Here is a 7,500-nt window from a genome sequence, read left to right as displayed (position 1 = left end):
ATATACAGGTTGCTTATCATAATTTATGTCTAATCAAAATTCCAGACTATTTACTACATGCCTGAAATGCTGAAACTATGTAAATATTTGAATATTTATCTAAATTTGAAGGCTATTTCTCACATTGAGTATAGCAGTTGATTTTCAAATGACAAAAATATTTATTTTAACTTCAAATATTGTTCATATGCCAATGTATATTTTAAATTTTGCGTAATATCTACATTTAGAATTCAATTTATAAGTACATGCCTGTGTAGTTAAGAAGTTTTTTTTACTAACCAGATGTTTTTGGATTCAGTTCCACTCTGTAGTACCTTGGGCAAGTGTCTTTTACTATAGCCTCAAGCTGACCAGAGCCTTGTGAGTGAATTTAAATGATGGAAACTGAAAGAAGCTTGTCATATACATGTCTGTGTTTGTATTTTCTTGCTTTGCTATTGTGTGATGGTTATACCTTAGCATCACTGTCATACAAGCAATGTTGTTTGTTTTCCATGTTCGGGGAAAATATGTCCAGCTATGGGTTTCATAATTTTATTGGTTAATATTATTACTTGTTTTTCATTCATTACACATGTAAATATTTCTAATTGATGCCATCTTATATTTCAGGTGCCTTTGAAGTCACTATCAATCACCGCGGGGTTCATTCAAGGCTCAAAAGTGGCTCATACCCAGACCACGAAGAGGTCAGTTTTTCTATTTCATTAATCTTTTATCATTTCTGGTTTTAGATGTGCATTCTCTTTATTTATTTATTTTTTGGCATGACTGTGAGGTTAAGAAGTTTGCTTCCCACCCGCATGTGTGTGTTTGTATGTTGGGCCTTACAGAGGCAGTGACAGGTGACCAAGACTGTTGGTGATATACCGTGCTGGAGAAGACCTGTCAAGCCGAGTGAGATCGTAGTCATGGTCAATGCCAGCGTCATGTAAGTGGCACCTGTGCTGGCGGCACGTAAAAAGCACCCACAACACTCTTGGAGTGGTTGGCGTTACGAAGGGCACCCAGCCATAGAAACCATGCTGAAACCAGATTGGAACCTGGTGCAGTTCCCCGGCTTACCAATTCTCAGTTAAACCATCCGACCCATGCTAGCATGGAAAACAGACATTAAATGAGGATGATGATGATGATAATGATACATCTATATACATATATACACGTAGAAAGAGAGAGAGAGATTTAAAATTAAAAGATGCCTTTGATAGGCAGTCTCAACACCACATTTTTCAATTGCAGTTCAGGCTGGAGCTTTAGTGGTAAACCATACCTGTTACATTATATCAGTTGATGAAAACTCCTTGTATATAATCTGTGTGTGTGTGTGTCTATAATATATATGTATATATGTATAGGCGCAGGAGTGGCTGTGTGGTAAGTAGCTTGCTAACCAACCTCATGGTTCCGGGTTCAGTCCCACTGCGTGGCATCTTGGGCAAGTGTCTTTTGCTATAGCCCCGGGCCGACCAATGCCTTGTGAGTGGATTTGGTAGACGGAAACTGAAAGAAGCCTGTCGTATATATGTATATATATATATATGTATGTGTGTTTGTGTGTCTGTGTTTGTCCCCCTAGCATTGCTTGACAACCGATGCTGGTGTGTTTACGTCCCTGTCACTTAGCGGTTCGGCAAAAAGAGACCGATAGAATAAGTACTGGGCTTACAAAGAATAAGTCCCGGGGTCGATTTGCTCGACTAAAGGCGGTGCTCCAGCATGGCCGCAGTCAAATGACTGAAACAAGTAAAAGAGAAAAAAAAAAAAAAAAGAGAATATATCAAGCCGTTCAATTAACTTCAACATTTAAGTTTAATTTGTCAAAATATTTTCGTCGCTTTAAGACCGCGACCTGTTCACTGACAAAAATCTGTGCTGCATCTGAGAAAGTAATGGTTGGTTCGTTATATACATGTATGTATGCATGCATATATGTATGTATGTACGTACGTACACATGTGTGTATGTATGTATGTATGTATGTATGTGTGTATATGTACGCACACACACACACTATAAAATTAAAGCTATAAACCTGTAGTGGTGGATAGGTGTAGACTGACCACTCATCACAACAATATCAAATTTCAACCTCCCACCCCCGCCGAAACTAGGAAGTGATTTACGACTCTTACCCCCACGACAAAACTCTAAAACCTATTATCAGCCACTTATCTCTATATCTCAAAACTTTTCTTTTACTATTACTTATCTTTTTTTTTTCCCCTTACATCTAGTTAGTTCAGGTTATATATATATATACACACACACACACACGTATGTATGTGTGTATGCACGTACGTATGTATGTGCGTATGTATGTATATGCGCACGTATGCATGTGCGTATGTATGTGTGTACATGTACGTGCGTATGTACGTGTGTATGCCCATACGCATGTATGTATGTATGTTTGTACTTATATGCTACGTATGTATGTGAGTATCTAGGAGAATGGGTAGATGCGTCTGTGTCTGTGTGTACATGTGTATGTGCATGTTAACTTATGTCCGTGTACTGGTATGTGTCCGTCCAAGTTGTGTACATGACTGTTTGGCTGTGTGGTAAGTAGCTTGCTAACCAACCACATGGTTCCGGGTTCAGTCCCACTGCGTGGCATCTTGGGCAAGTGTCTTCTGCTATAGCCCTGGGCCAACCAATGCCTTGTGAGTGGATTTGGTAGACAGAAACTGAAAGAAGCCTGTCGTATGTATATATATATATATGTGTGTATGTGTGTGTGTTTGTGTGTCTGTGTCCCCCTAGCATTGCTTGACAACCGATGCTAGTGTGTTTACGTCCCCGTCACTTAGCGGTTCAGCAAAAGAGACCGATAGAATAAGTTCTGGGCTTACAAAGAATAAGTCCCGGGGTTGATTTGCTCGACTAAAGGCGGTGCTCCAGCATGGCCGCAGTCATATATATATATGTATATACTTTTTTATCCAAGGGGAGGCAATAGGAGAAAACAACCACAGGAACACCACAAAATTCAAAGATAGACCAAGCACATGCAAATCTTATATACTAGTTTATATCTATACAGTCCGACATATTAGAAATTTTAAAATTCAGTAATATATAAGTATCATATACAAATAACAGGAAGTGAACAGGTGAACAGTGAATGAATTATTAAAAAAAAGGTGGGGGTGGGGACATGAGGTGTTTTGTCGGTGAATTTCAGGAAGCATAGAAGTGTTGAAGGATGTAACAAATGATGCAGCATGGAAAAATGTTTCTGAAAGTCATGGGTGCTGTGTTGTTTTTTCACTTTTGCAAGCATGTCCACGAGTGTTAGACATATGGAAGTCAAAAAGGTGTTCAAGGTTGTTGTTGGGAAGATGGTGGATAACCTTGTAGGTGTCTACCTAGTCAGTGATTTAATGTATGCAAGCCCAGGGAAGAAAGATGTTCAAGGTATTGTAGATGTCTGATGGTGGGCATTTGTCTGGTTTTACATTTCTTGATAGTTTCCAGGAGACTGTTTTATTGAGCAAGATAGGGTTTGTGCTGGATTGTTTTGTTGCTATTAGAACTCAAGTGAATGGGTGTATTGAGACATAAGTATCTTTGTCATGTATACAGTGAAGCACCAGTGACAATATATAGGATATTTAGTGACTGAGCCAGCTGTGACATATTTTAACTAAACATACTTGAAATCGAAATCGATCAACATCAATGGAAATTGTAGCTGTGATACCAGTGCCGGTGGCACGTAAGAGAACCATCTGAACGTGGCCATTGCCAGCGCTGCCCCAACTGGCCTCTGTGCCAGTGGCATGTAAAAAGCACCATCCGATTGTGGCTGTTGCTAGCCTTGTCTGGCTTCAGTGCTGGCGGCACATAAAATGCACTATCCAATCGTGGCCGTTTACCAGCCTCGTCTGGCACCTGTGCTGGTGGCACGTAAAAAGCACCCACTACACTCATGGAGTGGTTGGCGTTACACTGTCGAAACACTGCCAGATCAGACTGGGCCTGGTGCAGCCTTCTGGCTTCCCAGACCCCAGTTTAACCGTCCAACCCATGCTAGCATGGAAAGCGGACTCTAAACGATGATGATGATGATGATACTGTACTCCAGAATAGTCTTGGTGCTGACACAACTTCACTACTATTATTCTTGATCATATTTTATACCCTGTAAATTTAGAATTGATTACAGTAAATTCTTATTTTTAAAAAGAAAAATCAATTTCTTGTATTCATTTTAAATTTCTATAGTGTTTTATGCTTTTTTTTTTTTTTTTACAGATTCTGAAGTGTATAAAAGATGCTCAGGACGGAAAGCAACTCAAAGCAGTTCATTAAACCAATTTGGGCTGCTCTACTCTATATCTGCTGCAATTATGTTACACTTTAAATTCTGATATTAAAGTCACTTCTCTCTTTCTAATTAATTAATTAAAGGCCTTGGCTATCATACTTCCTTTCTAAATCCTCATGGTTCAGACATATAGATATGGACTGGCTCACATCCCAGTATCATGATAAGTTGCACAACCTGTCTCATTATGGTGAAGATATTTATCCAGTAGATGTTGCTACCCTTACATTTTCACTGAAGCAATATTTCTCTAACCAGTTAGAACAACAAAAACAACAAGGCTGTTCAGCTGACTGAAAGAGTTAACCTTGTTCATTGGTGAGATATTTTATGATGCTTGCTTAACAATGTATGTTGTAGATGGTGGCTACAATTTCTGGTTAATGCTGAGCAGTCTGATGTGATATTGATGTTTATGTTTGGTGGAAAAGGCCATCCTTAATTCCATGTGACCTCAAATATATCAACTGGAGTTGACTATATAAGGAGATACATTGTGAATTTTGAAAGCTTCCATTCATTTGCTTCTCATATATTACTTCTTGTTGCTCAGCATAAAAATCTATCACTTCAATTAATTGAGTGATCTAACTACTGTCTGATGAAGTACTATTTGGCTTAACCATGTGGATTTCTTTTCTATATTTTCTTTCTTTTCCTTTCCCCACTTCCTTGCCTCCTATTTCCTATCCATGTTATCCCTTCTATTTTTTTTCACTTTCCTACTTTCTGTCTCATCTCCATTCTCTGAATTTCTCTTTTTCTCTACATCCTTTTACTCACTTCAGTCTCTCTTTCTATCTTTTTTCCCCATCTATCTACTTCATTCAACCAATTTCTGGATCTTCTTTTATTTCTCTCTCTCTCTTAGTTTTTTCTTTTCTTGCTTTCTTTCTATGGTATTTTATATATTTTTATATTTGTTCCTCCACTTTTTTTCACTCATCTATTTTCATCAATATTCCTCCTTCCATTCTTTAAATCCCTATTCCCTCTGTTTTCCCCCTCATTCCCTATATCTTTCACGTTCACTCTTCTCTCAATTTCCAACCCTCCTCAAAATCTACATCTCTGTACTATGTTATCTAATACCTATTTATTCCTATTTCCCTCTCTCATAGACTCTTCAGCACTAATAATTTCCTAATATATCACTCATAAATCTTTTGACCAGCCACTAAAGTTGATAGTCAAGGCTGAATTCTAAATTATCCTGTCTTTCTTTTTTCAGGATAACATTTGTTATCCTGAAAATACTCTGTAATGCTTATTTTAAAATTTTCATTTGACTTTCTTACTGGTTATTTTCTGGCTATGAAAACACTGGTTTAAACATATCGACCAGAGTTGGATAAATTCTGATGAATAACCAGTAAAAATCTCGACTGAAATTTGCTTGAATATTAAATCTTAAAAATACTATATTGTGTTTGAGTGTTTTCTTAAAATTTTATTTCTGGCTTTTAGTATTTTTCTGTGTCTATATGAGTCATGAGTTTGTAAATTTAGACACTTCTGTTTATAGAATACTTGAACTGTAGTATTGATAAGTTTGTGAAGAACAAAGTCCTTTTAATCCAGTTATTATTCTATGTTGCAACAATTTTTAGTATTTTGTTTGTGGTAGTATTCTTTCAGTGAAATTGTCACTACCACCCCCAACTATTTTTATTCTAAAATTCTTAGATAACGGTCACATTTGAAAAGAGATGATATACTATCACAATATAGTTAATGCTTTTGAAATCATTAGGATTTTTAGGGGACATACTAAACTTTGATTTGCATGGCATAAAGCAGATCCTGCAGGAGAAAATAAGCTCAGCACTGCAAATCAGAGAAGTAGTGAATTGACAGTCTTCAGAATCAGCAGTATTTATTCCAGCTCTTAGTGTTCTGAGTTCAAATTCTGTTGTGCCTCACTTGTGTGGATCACTCAATCCAATGCTTGATTTGGTATGAACATCTGCTCCTTTGGTGTCTTTAAAGGAGTTCACTCTTTTGCAATCATTTGGTCCTTGTCTCCAGTTTGAGGATGTCGTACTTTCTCCCTTCCTCTAGTCTTGGAACCCCTTCATATTATCAGGAGAACCAGCCTTCTGTTTCATTAAGTGATAGAAAGATAGTATCTATAAAATTCACAGCACTGTCATTAATCAGTCACATCAATGAAACATGCGACTGGTGTTAACTACTTATCTTTTAATAGTTAAATATATTGGCAGGGACTGATACCAACCCGGCCAAAACCGCCTCTGGCTCTGTAGTACAAATGTCTTGTTTTCATAAGTATTGAATTAAAATCTTCCACCAAACCTTAGTCACAATTTATGTTCCTAACACTAGCTGAATGATAACGAAGTTATTTTACTAAATTCTTTTTTATATTTAAAATTAATTGAAAGAAACACAGAGCATCTCAAAATAAATACGGTAACGAAAGGGTTAATGTGATAATAAGGGGCTATGAACTGCTGATAACTTACTGACTAGGCCATCAGATGTGTTTCTATTAATAAAATATTGTTTTCCATGAAGTGAGATGAAAATAATAAATCCTAGTAAACCATTTCAAAGCTTACATTTATGTAGTTTGCATATCACTTATTTTTTTCTTACCTTTTCTATCTCAGAAATATATACCTTGTTTGATCTAAATAACTGTTATTGATGATATAACTTCCCTATGGAAATATATATTGAAGTGAATTACTTTTGTATTCTCAACACAGACATAAAGCTTAATATTTCTGAGAGAGTAGAGGAGAGGGACATGGTGTCTAGAATTTGTAAGGGAAGTGGAAGTGGCAGCTATAATACTTTTAATTTTAACCCTTTTGCATTTAAACTGGCCATATCTGGGCAAAATATTCTACTTGTTTTCTGCTCAAACTGGCCAGATCTGACCTCTCACACCAATCCTACAATATCATTGCAAAAATTAAACAGTTACTTCATCAAATATAGTATTTTATTCCCAACGTTACAAGATAATGCATGATTAATTTAAAACAATGTGAACAAATAAGCAATATTTTTGATAGAATAAGGTGAATGTTAAAGAGTTAAACTTCACTGTAACATTTTTGGTAATAACATTTGGAATCACTGAACCATGGATGGAGAATAGTTTTCATGTGGATGGTTAATGTTGTTTGTGTTGA

General features: G+C 36.6%; 1 long non-coding RNA gene across 1 annotated transcript in view; it reads left to right on the top strand.

The window, feature by feature from the left end:
- Positions 1–5,758, top strand: part of LOC115219787 — a 15,114-nt gene extending 9,356 nt beyond the window's left edge. Inside the window, exons 3-4 of the long non-coding RNA XR_003882366.2 lie at positions 616–692; positions 4,264–5,758. This is a non-coding gene — a long non-coding RNA (uncharacterized LOC115219787). The remainder of the gene's footprint in view (positions 1–615; positions 693–4,263) is intronic.
- Positions 5,759–7,500: the final 1,742 nt, after the last annotated feature.

Source organism: Octopus sinensis, linkage group LG15 (genome assembly GCF_006345805.1).
Source record: "Octopus sinensis linkage group LG15, ASM634580v1, whole genome shotgun sequence".
NCBI lineage: Eukaryota > Metazoa > Mollusca > Cephalopoda > Octopoda > Octopodidae > Octopus > Octopus sinensis.
This window is presented reverse-complemented; position numbering and strand designations above follow the sequence as displayed.